Consider the following 16,398-nt stretch of genomic DNA (forward strand, 5'->3'; position numbering starts at 1 on the left):
TTCCCTATATTCCTACAAATTAAAATGGATGCTTAGTATATATATGTGGATGCATGTAGTATGTTTAATGTTAATTGTATTTGTACCTAGAATTTTTCAGACAACCTATTTTTCACAAAAATATTCCAATTTTCATCATCGATAAAATGATATTCAGCTGGTGGTTTCTTAAGAAGCTCTGGCTCATCTTTGAAAGGAAGAATATGTTTCACAGTCAACGTGTTCTTAAAAGATCGAAAACATTTTCCCAATGTAAGCATACAATTCCTTCTGCTTTTCTTGTCTAATGTAAAAGCAATCTACAAATTATAAAGTCATTAGTTTCTCAAAATTTGAAAGAAATATAGAGATTGTAGAAAACTTATTTATGTTAAAAAAAAAAAGTAACCTCAATAGAGTCCCACAACTTATCCTTCAATTGTTCAGGGACATCTCGCCATGTGTTATATCTGATTGGTACCATCGTACGTGCCAATACACCTAAGTAGCTTGTTAGGTGCACAAAAGATTCTCCTACATAGATACCATCAACATTGTACTTTATGACCAACTTTATCCCTCTATTCCTATTCCTTATAATCATGGATTTCCTTGTTGTCCCTCTATATTTTTTTTGTGAAGGGGTTTTCTCTTCCTTTGAATCCATGCCTATAACACATCCATGAGAAATGATAAGTATACCCATTAATTGCAAGTAAAATTGAATTTTTTATAACATGAACTCATATTAGTAACATGAACATACTAGGAACATTTTACATGCTAGATAACAATATTCACATGTTGTCATGAAATATTTAAAAATAATAATAATAAAAACTTACTAGAAAATCCTCACCAAACTTTTTTCTTAGGGAACTAGAAATCATAAGCTTTGAGCTGAGACAAATTGATATCCTTGTATTACCCTTTAGATCACTCTGAGATATGTGTATAATAATAATCATGAAATAGGGAATCAATAAATTTAGAGACATGATGGATTTAATCCACTTAGAAAATAAATAAACTATTTACTGAAATGCAGAATTTCAATATTAACAAGTTAATGGGATAGTTACAACCTTCACAACAAAACAACAAGGTCATAAATTTAGTTACATAGAAGATTTGTTATCAATCCAGAATCCCTCACAGTCTCCTCGAATGCAAATGACATCAGAGTCATCCATTGTATCAAATGATTCAACTTGTGCCAAGGTGGTAATGAGAGGATGGTGTTCAATAGAATTATCCATGAAGTCATCAGAATCCTTTGCTGAAAATGAGAAGTCCCTTTCAGGAGTTGACAAAACCACTGACCATCTTGGATCAAGTTGGTCTTGTACATAGGATACTTGCTTGGCTTGGGAGGTTAAAATAAATGGATCTGATTTATGAGCCATCTTAGTGAAGTCAACTAATGTCAGCCCAAACTCATCAACTTTGATGCCGCTCTTATTATCAACCCAATTGCATTTGAAAACTGGAATCCTAAACATGGTATAATCAAGATCCCATATCTCAGTAATAATACCATAGAAACATAGCTCACCAAATACTGGATTCTTATCCTTGGCACTAGAAATTTGCATTGTTGTTGCTACAATGCTAACTCCACTATTCTGGGTAACTCGTAACTCATCACAGTCTTTTGTATTGTACTGACACCCATTTATAACATAGCCATGATACTTGGCCACGTAGTGGGTAGGACCATGTGCCATCCATCTTAAGGTTTCAGATATAGGTTCTTTGTCAGCAATGGCAACTTCTACCTGTTTGAATGGACCATAGTTATTAATATTTTTTATGATTAGTGCTAAGAATGGTGCAATTTTTAGAATAAATTCAATACCTTTTTTCGCAACCAATGAGTGAATGTTCGCATGTGTTCTTCTTGTAGCCACTTTTGTCTCTTAGATTGACGAGGATTGTTCAATTTCAACCATTTCATGTGTTCTCTATAAGATATGTATAAGAAAGTAACAATAAGTTTCCAAAATTAGTTTAAGTAATCTACACATAAAATCAAAATAGTTGACCCTTACTCGATATAAGGTTGGATGATAGTTGTATTTTCCAACACATAATGATGTGCTTGCAACAACAAATTACAATCAAATTCGGTGATATGACCTCCAGGAATAGGCGCCCCAACTTTATGGTCAACATTAGTGCTACTAGGAACTCCAATTGCATCCACATTTGATAAGTACTCTGTACAAAATTCAATAGCTTCCTCTGCAATGTAGCATTCAACAATGCAACCTTCAGGGTGGTTACGGTTTCGCACATAACCCTTTAATACTTTCATGAACCTTTCAAATGGGTACATCCATCTAAAATAAACCGGTCCACAACGTCTCACCTCTCTAACAAGATGAACCGTTAAATGTCATGATATCAAAGAAGGATGGCGGAAAGTACTTTTCAAGCAAGCACAATGTCATAACAAGTTCATTTTGTAACTTATCCAATGTAGACACATCAACCACCTTCTTACATAAAGCATTGAAAAAAAGGCTCAATCTAGCAATAGCATGTCGTACATGCTTTGGCAAAAGTGATCGCAATGCCACTGGTAACAATTGTTGCATCAGTGTATGATAATCATGGGACTTTAGGCCATAAAGCTTCAAATCTTCCATTGACACAAGATTTCTAAAGTTTGAGCAATACCCTTCAGGAACCTTTAACTCAGCTAAAGTTTGACAAAATACTTTCTTCTTCTTTCTAGACAATGTATAACATGTAGGCGGAAGGTAAGTTCGATCGATTCAAACCTTGGTGCCAGTTCACACCTTAAGCCCATGTCCATAAGGTCTAGACGAGAATTGAGTCCATCTTTTGTCTTTCCTGGGATGTTAAGTAATGTACCAATGATGCTTTCACAAACATTTTTCTCAATGTGCATTACATCCAAATTATGACGAACATGCAAATATCTCCAATACTCAAGTTCAAAGAATATAGACTTTTTCTTCCAACAATTGGTATAAGTCACATTGGATTTTTCATTTCTTCCCCTTTTTTTCCCCCATGAATTACAAATGGCATTCATTTTCAATAGTATTTCCTCTCCACTTAATGGTTGTGGAGGTGATCGAAACTCCTGCTCACCATTGAATGCCTTTCTATGTTTTCTAAAAGTGATGATTGCATGGAAGAAAACGTCTGTGGCCTGTAAATGAGTTCTTTCTCCCATGCTTCAACCTATGTGAATAGGTTTCCGGTCCACATATTGGACAAGCAAAATATCCTTTGACTGTGCAACCAGATAAGTTTCCATATGCAGGAAAGTCATTTATTGTCCATAATAGAACAGCCCTTAATGTAAAGACCTCTCTTTGATATGCATCATAAGCTTCTACCCCTATCTCCCACAAGGTTTTAAGGTCCTAAATCAATGGTGCTAAATAGATATCTATGTCATTTCTAAGTTGTTGTGGACCCGATATTAACAAAGATAACATCATAAATTTTCTCTTCATGCACAACCACGGTGGAAGGTTATAAGTGATCATGACAATTGGCCAACAACTATACTTGCTGCTCAAAGAACTATGGGGATTTATGCCATCTGCTAAAATGGCAAGTCTAAGGTTTCTAGGTTCTGCAGCAAAATCAGGTCATCTATGGTCAATTACCTTCCATGATGGCGAGTTGGATGGATGACGCATTTTTCCATCAAATTCTCCACCTTCTGCATGCCATATGAGGTTTTTTGCAATTTTTGAGGACTGAAACATTCTTTTAAATCGTGGGATAGGTGGAAAATACCACATCACTTTAGCAGGAACTCCTTTATTCTTTTTGCTTCCTCTTCTATTCACCTTCCACCTTGAAGCTCCACATGTAGGACATGAAGATGCATCTTTTAACTCATTCCTAAAAAGTATGCAATCATTGGGACATGCATGTATTTTTTCATAATCCATTCCCAATGCATTCAATGTTTTTTTTGCTTCATACATAGACAATGGCAACTCATTGTTTACAGGCAACATATCACCAAGTAAGCTTAATAGCTCGGAGAAGCTTTTATCAGACCACCCATATCTTCCTTTCAGATTGTATAATTTAACTAAAGCAGATAATTTGGTGAAGTTTTTGCAATCGGGATACAAAGGTTTTTCAGCATCTTCAAGCAACCTTTCAAATAATTTTGGATTAGCCTTACAATCATCTTGTGCAGCTTCAACCATTTCTACTGTATGATCCACATTACCAATATGAATTCTATCAAAACATTCAACCCTTGTAGTTGGGGGTCCACTACTTAGAGCTGCCTCCCCATGCCAAAACCAAGTATGGTAACTTTGGTCAATTCCATAAAAGAATAGGTGTTCTCTAATCTTTTGAGGAGTATTGAAGATCAAATTTCCACACTGTAGACATGGGCATTTGATGGAGTTTTGATTTGCAGAATTTTGAACTGCAAATGAAATAAAATTTTCAACCCCATCCTCATAGTCTTTTGATCTTCTATCTTTTGACATTCATGAACGATTCATTTGCCTATAATAGTTGAACTCAATTCCTATATAGCAAACATAAGCAAACAATGGAAATGGAAAAGACTTAGAAAAGTTACCTTTAGAAAACACTCAAAACTTTTAGTTTCTCATTTGTGACATCCAAAATTTCTTTTAAACTTTCTATGGACAAACAATTAGGATTCAAGTGCAATAAAAAATTTGAACCTCATCCTCAATAAAAAAAAAGGATTAACAATATGACAATAGAACCTTTTGATGCATGTTTTTATGCCTTTTAACATGTCCATCATCCAAAATCAGGTAGTTGTTCCTATCCCATGTAGGAATACATAATCCCTATGTGTTAATTGCCAATATACTCAATTTCATTTTAAAGAAATTTTGGCAGCATTTCCCCATAGTTCTCCAAGAACACAAAATGAACAAGGTATAATATGTGACCTTGTTCAAATATGCACCCAGAGAATAAGAGGAAATACTACCAAAATTTCTAAAAAGTGAATTAAGCACAAGCAATTAACTTCATAGATATTATGTTTTCCTACACTGTCCAATCGGACAATTCAAACATCATTGCAAAAAAAATATCTTTATCACATTCTAGACAATTTAAAAGTTGTCAACTTGAAAGTGGCTTAGATAAAACCTTTTTCACCTTTGACAACTTAAATGTCTTTAGTATGTAATAAGAGAAACTTTTATCTTACAATGATAGTTGAATGGGAACTCTAAGGTTTCATGCATGCATGTTTGATTAAAATTAAAACACAATTACTTATTGAATAATCTAATAATTATAAAACACCTAAATTTGTTCCATAATTATTGCTATATTTCATCATTAAACAAGATTATTATAAGAAAGCATACGTATGACCAATGATTTGCGAATCAAGTCACACCAGTCTATGTCATAGCCTTGGGTCAAAATTTGGGCCTTGGTATCAAACTAAGCTGGGGAATAACTTGTACAATTCAGGTACTCAATAAGATTTAAACAAAATTTAAAATAACGCTTCCATTATATTCTTCTAACCACCCAAAGTAAAAATGGTATTATAATTAAAATATGTTGGTTTGTATAAGGAAAAATAGTGTACCTTCCTCACTCTGTCTTTGTCTCGAGTCTTGCATCACACACCTCTTGTAGTCCAATGTAAGTCACTGTCTCTTAAAATATGTATATGCAAAACAAATAATAAATAAAGATATAAAATAAATCCATTAGTAGATATTAACAAATAAATACAAAATAAATTAAAATAAGAAATAAACTAAGAAGAAAAAACATATAAGTAAGAAAAAAAAGATTTTCACATGTGCAACAATGGTTAGATATTTTTAAAAATTTATAAAATTATTAAAATCAAACTATTTTAGTCATTATTATTTTTAAATGGTAATTAATACTCATATAAAATAAAATATATGCATGATGAGAAAGGTAAGAAGATTATTCCTTGTGCCCCTTTTCATTTGAGATTATGACTTTTGGTGATGACCTAATGGTGGGTGAACTGTGAACCACACTATCTGACCCGGGTCAAGTCCTTAGGGCAAGAAAGATGACTGCAAGATGGGTAGAACTTAAACGAATGAGATAGAAAAGTCTGGTCTAAATTAAGGTGGCTTAACAATCCGTAATCATCTTGGTTAGGTTGTATCATATTGTGAAAGAGAAGTTATAGGCTAGGTCTTCAGCATCCAGCAATTCCACCATTTGATTTTTCCAACAAGTTGCACCATCTAATAATAATACCTATGATCCTATGCCTTAGTTTTGATTCCTTATGTATACAAAGTATATATGGTTACACTACATTAAAGTTATTTTTTTTCTCTAAAAAGTAATTAGTGTAAATTTTAAAAGTAGGCTAATATTCATTTTTTTTTCACTTCTTATTTTTTGTTTTGAAAATAGAAAATAGTAACAACTCTTGTACAAAATATTTTACTATTTTTTGTTTTTAAAATAGAAAGTTAGAAATTGCATTTTAAAAGCAATATTCTATTTCAATCCACACAAATGATACAAGTTTTGAAATATTCCATTACCATATTTTGAGTAATATTTTTAAAGGGTTAATTTAATTCATTTCCCCTCAAGATTTGACTAAATATAATGGCACCCGATAATATGAAATTTGAAGAAGTCCATAGACTCTTCAAGTCTATAATTAGAAGTTCCTAGTAAGTTGTCACCCATACTAATGAAATTTCTTGAGTCAACATTAATCTCGAACCTTTTTGCTACCTTCATTACCTATTTTGCCCCTTGACCACCTACTTAGTCCTCTTTACTTTGACCATGTGTGTTTCTCTTACTTGCCCCTCTACTTTTATGAAAGAAGCATATAGAAGAAGCCCATTCAAGTTTTTAATTTTTCTTTGTTTGGATCATTCCTTGAAACCTTCTAAAATTTCCCTTGTACTTAGCCTCAACATTACAGGGTCCAATAAAACTCTTATAAATAAAATTGAAAGTGTAATAAATATTATAAAATTATTTTATTAAAAAAAATAATATATATATATATATATATATATATATATATATATATATATTATAATTATTAAATTATATAAAATCTTATTCAATAATAATATTGTGATATTTAATTTTAAAATATATTTAATATTAAAATTATGATATATTTAATTAATATATTAATGATATTAAAAACTTTTTACAATTTAATTAAATAAAAAATTTATTTACATATAAATAATTATAATTAATTCGTTGTTTAAAGGATTATTTTAATATTTTGTGTATATAAAAACTTTTAATATATATATATATATATATATATATATATATATATATATATATATATATAATCATAAGGGTTTTGATTTCAACAAGGTACATTTTATTAAGTAAAGAAAGAAGGGCAGCTTCCTTGAACTTTCAATCCCAACTTGCAGATTTTACACCTTCGGCATCACAGGTATATTGAGGAGGACAAGGAAAAGTGCCATCAACGTATCCTAAGAGGTCGTTGCTAATTAAAACAGGAAGGAATTTATCTTTCCAGAGAAGATAGTTGGTGGAATCAAGTTTGATTGGTAATATTCGGTGCAGCAAGTAGAGTGGAAGAAGGCAGTGAATTCGAAATAGAAAACTGATAAGAATGTGACAAAGAAGAAGGAAGAACAGAAGGATATGATGGTGTAGAGAAATAAGAAGAAGAAAATAATAGGGTGAAGGAATTTATTTGAGGAGAATAGGAGATGACAAAGTTGATACCTGAGTTAAGAAGGGAGGAAGAACAGTGGTGGAGATGACAGATGGAGGTCCGACAAGAGTGCTAGGAGGCAAGGACTTAAAGACGCGGATTATGGCGATGCCAGCTATAGAACGCCTTTTTCACGACGTGGATGCGGATGCATGGGATTAGTGGAGGCCAGCTACTCTATTGGACAGAAGGTAGAATATTATAGTGAAGCACGGGGGCCCACGGCTGCAGAGAGATTTAAGATTGGATTGTGTGGGCATGTGAATATTTGCTGACATGGCGAACCCTGATTGGATGTTTCTGGAGCTTCTGCACGACACTATTGACCTTGAGGAGTAAAATGTTGGAGGAAAAAAACAATTTAAGAATAAGATTGGTGGGGGGACCCCCTCATGTTGAAGCCCAGTAAATAAATAAAATTCCACAAACAATAACTTATTTTAGATATTTTGATGAGAGAGCGGATTCTACGTTGTTGGAAATTGGAATGACACATTGACACTCTCACAAAGTATACCTTAATTTTATAAAAACCGAAGAAATCTACCATTGGTAAGGTTGATTTTGATTTATTTTTAGAGGAGCATGTATAATAACAAAGGTTATCATAAAAGTGTGGACTTTCTAAGAATAGTGGGAAATTTAAAATATAAATGGTAGGGTTTAGGCTTTCTAGGTACTTTGGAGAGTGGATGGTCAATATTATATAGATTGTGGTACAAAAAATAAATAAAATAAAGGGGTTGACAGCCTTTCAAAGATGCGGAGGCATAGAATATTCCTGATTAAAATATGTGAGAGCCTTTCAAAGACACAACCCTAGCTTTCTTTGAAACTTTCCACGACACTGTGTGTCTTCGAAAAAAGATTCAACCGTACTAAGACCTTCACCTACCAAACCAGGGTTTACATGGAAAACTGGGGCCATTCTCATCAGAAACAAATTATAAATTGCCTTTGAAATCATGCCATGGCACTCTTTCAACAATCAAGTCTTCCGTAGTTGATGTTGTCTGCTAACCATCCTTGGCCATCTCTGCTCCCTGTCATCCTCTTCACTACCGATACCAAGAAGCTACTAACAATGAAACCTAGCGAGAGAGTTGAGAGGAAGAGGCCAGTGCTCATAGTTTTCATCCCTTTGGGTGATTGGGTAATGACGAAATCGAGCTGACTAGTGTATATGAAGGCTTCTCCAGAACCCACCAAGAAGAACTGTGGAATCAGCAAGAAGACGCTAATGGGAAGAGTAGCAGTGTTATCACCCACGACTTTTGCCACAGTTTTTGACTCGTGTTGCAAACGAAGTTTTCCACACCCACCAATTCCCACAATGAAAATGGGATTTCTCTATGCCTCCCTTCTCTCTCAACCCATGGCAATGTCTCTCCTCTTTATAGCACTAGCATTGTCATTTCCTTCCCACACACAATCCAAGCTCAGCGCCGCTTACTAGTACAAAACATGCCCTCTGTTCAAACCCATCATGCGGGAGATCATAAGCACCAAGGAAATCAACGACCCCACCATAGCTACTGCCACTCTCCGCCTCTTCTTCCATGACTGCATGGTCGAAGGCTACAACGCCTCAGTCCTCATCTCCTCCAACTCCTTCAATACCACCCAACACGACGCCGACATCAACCTCTCCCTCCCAGGCAATACTGTATCAATACATCCAGATTGTAGGAGTCTTGCCTCTCCAGTCATCAGTCATCATTCATGACTTTGTAGGAGGGATGAGATGGACCAAACAAGGCCTTCGGATGGGCACAAATCCAGCCACATCCAAGGTCCAAATTCCTATCCCCTAAAGTAAAATTTAAATTATTATTATTATTTACATTCTGTAGAAGTTTTTTCTTTAAATGGATTTTATTTTTGAGAAAACTTGCTATGGAAAGTCTGCATCTTGATTTCAACCGAGCCAAGCCCATATCTTTTGGACTTGGTGCCTCCCCCAATCCTTGATTGCCCAACAACTAAAATTCAAACCCAAGCCCACCAAAGAAAATTTTAAAACACGTCATGCCTTTGCCAGTTGTTTCCCTCTCAATACCATTTAAAAATCCCCCATTCTGTAGCTTTCTCAACTGCTGCAGCCGAACCTATCTTCTCCTTGGTGTACGAACACGAAACGTCCATACCTATAGGCGGCAGAGGCTACACCTCCTTTCCCATGTCCTTGTGCTGGTGCGTGAGCCACCCACCACATTACCCTCAACCTCTATCCCGATCACCATGCTGGCTGCTACATCTCCATGGCATTACACTAGGCAAAAACAAGGCGGCACTTCCCACCACAACTAAAAGGAGAAGATGGAACTATACCTATTACAACTTGCAGCGTACCATACAACAACAAGAACAAAAAATGCACTGTATTTATTTAGGATACCATTACCCTGATTTTCTCCTCCCAAAATAATTTCCCCATCTATGAAACAATAATATTAGATTTTTGGAACAATGAAAACCCTTCCATTTGTCTTCATTTGTACTAATCTATTCAAGTTTGAGGAAAACAACATTACTTGAGAAAGAGATTTACCTGTAACTATGATGCTCTGTAGTAGATTTTGACAACGGTAACCTCCCATGCATGGAAGTTAGACATGGCCATTCCAACGGATTAGGGCATTTTAGTGGTGGACTTTGCAAGAGGAATGGATTTTGGCAATTGATGTGGAGTCAAATGACTTTGCAAGGGGAATGGATTAGGGCATTTTAGTGGTGGACTTAGTGAGAGCTATAGGGTTTCGGGGTTTCTTCAGTTCTGAAATTGTGGAGGGAATGTCTGGCGGGTACTCGTAGAAAGGAAAAAGCATTTAATTAATATATATTTAGAACATATATATATATATATATATATATACTATTATTTAATGTCACCTAATATAAGCGCCATGAAATATCACAACTATGACACTGCTATAAAGTGTCATAGAATAACCAGTTATTCTTATAAGTGCCACAACAAGCAATGATACTTTAAATAAGCGCCATGAAATAAAAAAACTAATATAAAAAATGACCATTTTGAAAAAACGCCATTGTATATCCAAATATAATGATACTTTATGAAAGCGCCAAAGATTAAAGCGTCATAATTTTCTATTTTTGTAGTAGTGAAAATTGAGCCCAACTAAACTTTGTTAAGACTTGAGTCAATTTTCCTTAGTAATTAGAATGGCTATTTTATTTTTTAGTGGAAAAAAACCTAAAACATGCATAAGATTTTTCAGTAGAAAGCCTCCTAAAATATCCTTCTACCTGAAAATGTGTTTGAGAATTACTCCTGAGTTGGGGAAACAGGAATAATGGAAAAGAAAAACCACAATCATCATCAAAATTTATTCATTTAATTATTTTGCCAACTTTAAAATTTTCCATGTCCTCAAGTTCCTTGCAAAATGCAGTGAGGAGGCTTCTGATATAGCTATAATCACTGTTTTAGTTCATTACCATAATCTGTAAGTTGAAGATTGTAACAGAACATTGATTGAGGTTGGCAGACTTCGGAGAAAGTACTAATCTACAAAGTGATATGCATGGGTGTCGTTTTTGTTTTTGTTTTTGTTTTTATTTTTATTTTTATTTTTTTTATGAGTAAAGTGACTATATTACAAACAAAAAGTGCCAAAACAATGCTCTGAATTACACATGGGTCATACAACGAATGCTTAAAAGTGCGATACTATCATCTTGGTTGTTGTATTATCTTCTTTTTATCATCACTTTGTATTGGTAGAATTTGATTAGTATTTGCACCATAGGCTAAAGATTTCTTGAGATTGCAATTTTTTTTCTTGAAAAAGAAAAATGTACTAATATTATCATATGAATTTGTAGTTGGAGGTGGTAAAAAGCAAAATCAAGGCCAGTAAATCCAAAGAGGAGGCTGATTCACTACAAATTTCTAAAAAACATCTTATTAATAAGGTATATACATAACTTTCATCCATAACTTTTCATATGTGTGTGTGTTTATTTATATATTTATATTCTATATGATGTGTGCTTGCTGGAGATGTTGTGTATATCTTGTGACATGTCATTGAATTTTTAGGAAAAAGAAAAAGACTTGTTTGTTGCACCTCAAATGCTATAAGGCTACATTTGGTTATTCACTATAGGACTCTATTTGAAATTTTGTTCCATGGGCATTTATTTATTTATGTATTTTAATATGATGCTAGAGATAAAGAGGCTAGTTGAATTGAATTGAAGTTTGCTCCCATGTTTTTTACAATTTTGTAATCACTCTCAAATTAAAATGCCTGCCAATTACTCTGATGCCAACAGTAGTTGTTGAAAAGAACCATTTAAGATAGTTATGGTCCATTTATCATGCTTGCAGAAACATTTGTTCTTGTGCACTCTATGATTAAGCTTGTCTGCATCACTCAACAATATTACTATGGTAGGTGGTTAAGAAAAAGTATTTGCTAAATCATTGGTTTTAGAACTTAAACATTATAGTGTTGTATAATTGAGGGGCTGCAAGGAGAAACTATTAGTCCAAACTTTCCACAATACGTAACTTGCCAACCATGTGTGTCTAAACCTTATCTAATTTCCTTGGTTGAAAGCTGATGTTATTGAAGCGGGCAATATATTTCATTCCCTATTAAGAGTTTTGTTTCCACATTTAGAAGTTTTGGTTTTAGACTGCCTGAGTTTATCATGAGCATCAGAAGAGAAACTAGTCTAATAACAAATTGAAACTAAATATTCTTTTTTGGAATGATTAAATATCAACTTTTTTACTATCTGCATCTATGATCCTTATGATTCTATATTCAAATACACCTTCAAGGAAGAAAGACTTCTTTCTTAACTTTTATGAGCAGTTTCTATGAACTTGATAATTGCACGTTCTAGTTTAGCAATATCCAAAAATTTCACTTATAAAATGAAGCCTAATTAACAAATTTTCTAAAATTTTTGAGGCAACTATGAATGGTCTTAGAGGTTGGGGTTGCTCAAAAGATAGTTAATTTGTTCAATTCCCATGCCCAGGCACAGTCCATTTGTAGTTTTTTTTTTCCTTGAATGATTAGTGGAAAGAAGGGTCATTAGCCTGCATTCTTCCTTCAATAGCTTAATATAGCAAAGTATTTACCTCTACATAGTATACAGGTTCCATAAGTCATGGAGTTGCCATAAGGAATGCAGAGTAGGCCACCCGCTAAACTGTAGGAATGATCTGACCAGTTCCATGATGCAAGGGCTTAGGTGTAATCCTTCCATCGACTATTTTGAACTTAACATTTCAGATGGGCTCATCACACAAGGGTCCTTCTTAGGCACCCCATTGAAATCTATCTAGAACAACACACACCCTTAATAAAAGGCAAAAACAATAATAAATGACAAAAGAAACTAATGACAACATAGTTTACCCTTGAACAATGGAATCTTTGAGAGCATTTTGTAAGTTCTTATCAACTTCACTAGAGAGAGTATCATCTAACAAAATGTTAGGCCCCTGCAAGTAGCTCATTGGTTAGACATAAACATGGCAATCATACATATAAGAGCTAGATTGGAAAAAGATTTGCAAGAAGTTAGGAATATATCAAAGGAAGCGAATGGGATAGCAAGCTGAAGTTAATTTTTTTTTTAAAAAGATATTGATTAAATAGCAGTCGGGTTGTATCATTGTTAGAAGTTGAAACTTTTGCCAAGTACATTACCTGCTTATCTGGCCCAAATGGCCATATGGACCTTGCAGCAAGCAAATCCCAGTCATATTTTGTTTGTAAAAAGTCACCAAGTTTCTTTCAATGCCAATCAATGCTTACAACACCATTCTGAATATCCTCTGTAAGTCCTTTCTCCAATGCCTTGCAATCTAGCAAAGAAAAAACATAAAAAGGTTGTTTAAATAGTTAATATACTACATAAAATTGAATCATATATGATTCTTGATAGTTGCAGCATCAAGGGAAAGGGAAAAAAAGGCATTAGATGACTTCCCTACCATGGTTATTTTATTCTTCTTGTTAGGTGTTTCAGCAAAACATTTCATTCATGAAGACTCCACCACAATTTCACAAAATGATTCAACATGATCTGCCACCTATAATTTAAGTAAAACACAAGAAGCAAAAGCATGCTCATTGATTACTACTCAAAAAGTACTCTTTTATAGCTTGAAACCAACTGTTTTAAACACTTTTGAGTAGTGGTTAATACCTTTTAACTCAATTGGCACATTAAGGAACCTAGCAAGGGATACTAATCAAATTTTGGCAAGTTTTGGTGTTTTTGGTAGCTATTTGATCATTGAAACAAGCCAAGAATGAGGGAGAATTTTGTGAAATCCATGGCAATGCAAGTTGAAGCTCAAATACATGAAGAATCCGAGCTTTGGAGCACTTTATAGCCCTTTGCCAAGCTTGGCAATAAGTTGCCAAGCCAATCAGAGATGCAAGGAAGAAAACCAGAGGAAGAAATCCAACAACCAGCATTTTTGCATGGCTATGCAAAAATTTAGAGGAGGAGCAGCTGCAAGACTAAGTGAAAGACAATTTCGCACACCATGCGAAACCACAAGAGGCAACCAAAGAATTTCGCATGGTATGCGAAATCTTCCTGTGCACCAACTCCGTTAGATTTTTATCTCCAGATATTTTGTGTAATTTCCTATTTTCTCCTTGTAATCAACCTATATATTTTCTTTTATATCTTTTTATATTTTTTGGTAACATCTTTTGTAGACAAAGAGAGACACACAGATGGATAAAAAATCATTGAACACTTGTAATTCCGATAGTAAAAAAAATACACAAAGCTTGTGCTTTGTCTTTCCTTCTCATTTTGTTTTCACTTTTCTTTCTAGCCAAACAACCTCTTAGGATGATTTCTCAAGGGATGAGTGGATAGGTTTTACGTTTCTTGGAGTGATGGAAGCTAGGTAAAGGACCCGAATGCAAAGGTGGGAGTTGTCCTTGCTTTAAATGAAAGTAGTTGTTAACCATTAATGGTTTTTATTTCAAGGTTTAGCTTTAAATCCCTTAAAATCACCTTGAATGGCCAATACTTGGTAAGCTTTTCAGATTCTATGGATGCTTATTGCTAGATCCATGGGTGTCCATTAGTTATCATTTACGAGCCATTGGAAGGTGGTTTAAGGTGAGAATCACCTTGAATGGCTAATACTTGGTAAGCTTTTTGGATTCTATGGATGCTTATTGCTAGATCCATGGATGTTTATTAGTTATCATTTACGAGCCATTGGAAGGTGGTTCAAGGTGAGGGTTTTTAGTATTTGAAGCCATTAATGGGAAGCAATTACCATTTTTCATGAACCCTTTGTATCAAATCTTAATTGCTAAATAAAAAAAACCAGTTCCAGAAATAACCATCCTTTATGTTATTGTCCTCAATGAGGAGGAGAAGATCTGGAATCTCCCCTTTTGCCTAAGGAACCCGATCCTAGTGACCTAAAGCTCCAAGAGACCTTTTTCTTTGTAGTTAACTTCACTTATTATTTTTGCTTAACTTAAAATCAATCTTTGCAACCACAATTCCATTTTCCTTAAAAACTAATTTTCATAAGGAAAAACACCATTTTATTTCCTTCACTAAAGTCAACTGTATGATGAAAACCCATCCCTGTGGATGATCCTAGAGCCACTATACTATGTTAGATATGCTACCCTAGTGTAAGGTGATTTAGGTTTTATAAATTTTGTTGATAACACCCGTCTGAGCCAGAATCAAATGGCACGACTGCCATGAGGGATGAATCACTTATCAACAAAAGACACATCCCTCCATTTAAAAGGCAAAAATGGTACTCACATGAAAGTTAAGATCAGCCATAAATTAAATAAGAGATCAATCTGAAATAGATACCTTGACTTCAACTTCAGAATATAGCTCTCTAAGGTCCTTCATGATAGAATCCAAATATAACTCCCCATTACCTAAAATAGTGTCTTCAGACTCCTCAACTTTAGTAATTGCTAAAGGATAACTCTGACTGATCTTCCTAAGTCCCTCTACCATTTTGGGCAACTCACTTGGATTTAAAGCCTTAATAGTTGTTTTAACTACTGGAAAAGTATTAAACTGAATAGGCATATGTATACATCCTCATCATAATCCAAATTACAAAGTGTGGCAGTTTTCATAATTGAAGCATCCACACCTTGAATGAGAACCCAAGAACTAGGAGGAGTCTTGCTTATGGGTATTCTGTAACGAGATTGATAAACCCATAATTTTCTAACTTCATTCATTGTCATATCCTCTTCGTATTCTGTATAATAGCCTTATCCCAGTACATGTAAAGTCTGCCCTATTTGGATTTCACCACTATAAACCCTACCAAAAGCATAAAAAACACTGCAATCAAACTTTGGATACAGTTTAGTCACATTAACCATTAAGTTGTATTCACTTTGACTTGCATAACTCACTAAGTTAAGCATTAATATGGCATCTCTATGATCCACTTAACCTTTTTAAAATTACAAAAATTACAATCTAACTTGTTTTTCTAAATGATTATAGAAAAATAAAAACCAGAATAATATAAATTATTGATAAAAGTTCTCATTTTTTTTAATACTTTAAAAATAGACAAGTTGCAATCCTTTCTAACATGACACCATAATTAAACAAAACACAAACATAGTGAAATCCCATTCCAAACATGACATTTT

At 34.1% G+C, this 16,398-nt stretch overlaps 1 pseudogene; it reads right to left on the minus strand.

The window, feature by feature from the left end:
• Nucleotides 1–1,097: 1,097 nt before the first annotated feature.
• LOC117928381 lies at nucleotides 1,098–16,119 on the minus strand (annotated as a pseudogene).
• Nucleotides 16,120–16,398: the final 279 nt, after the last annotated feature.

Source organism: Vitis riparia, chromosome 13 (genome assembly GCF_004353265.1).
Source record: "Vitis riparia cultivar Riparia Gloire de Montpellier isolate 1030 chromosome 13, EGFV_Vit.rip_1.0, whole genome shotgun sequence".
Classification (NCBI taxonomy): Eukaryota; Viridiplantae; Streptophyta; class Magnoliopsida; order Vitales; family Vitaceae; genus Vitis; species Vitis riparia.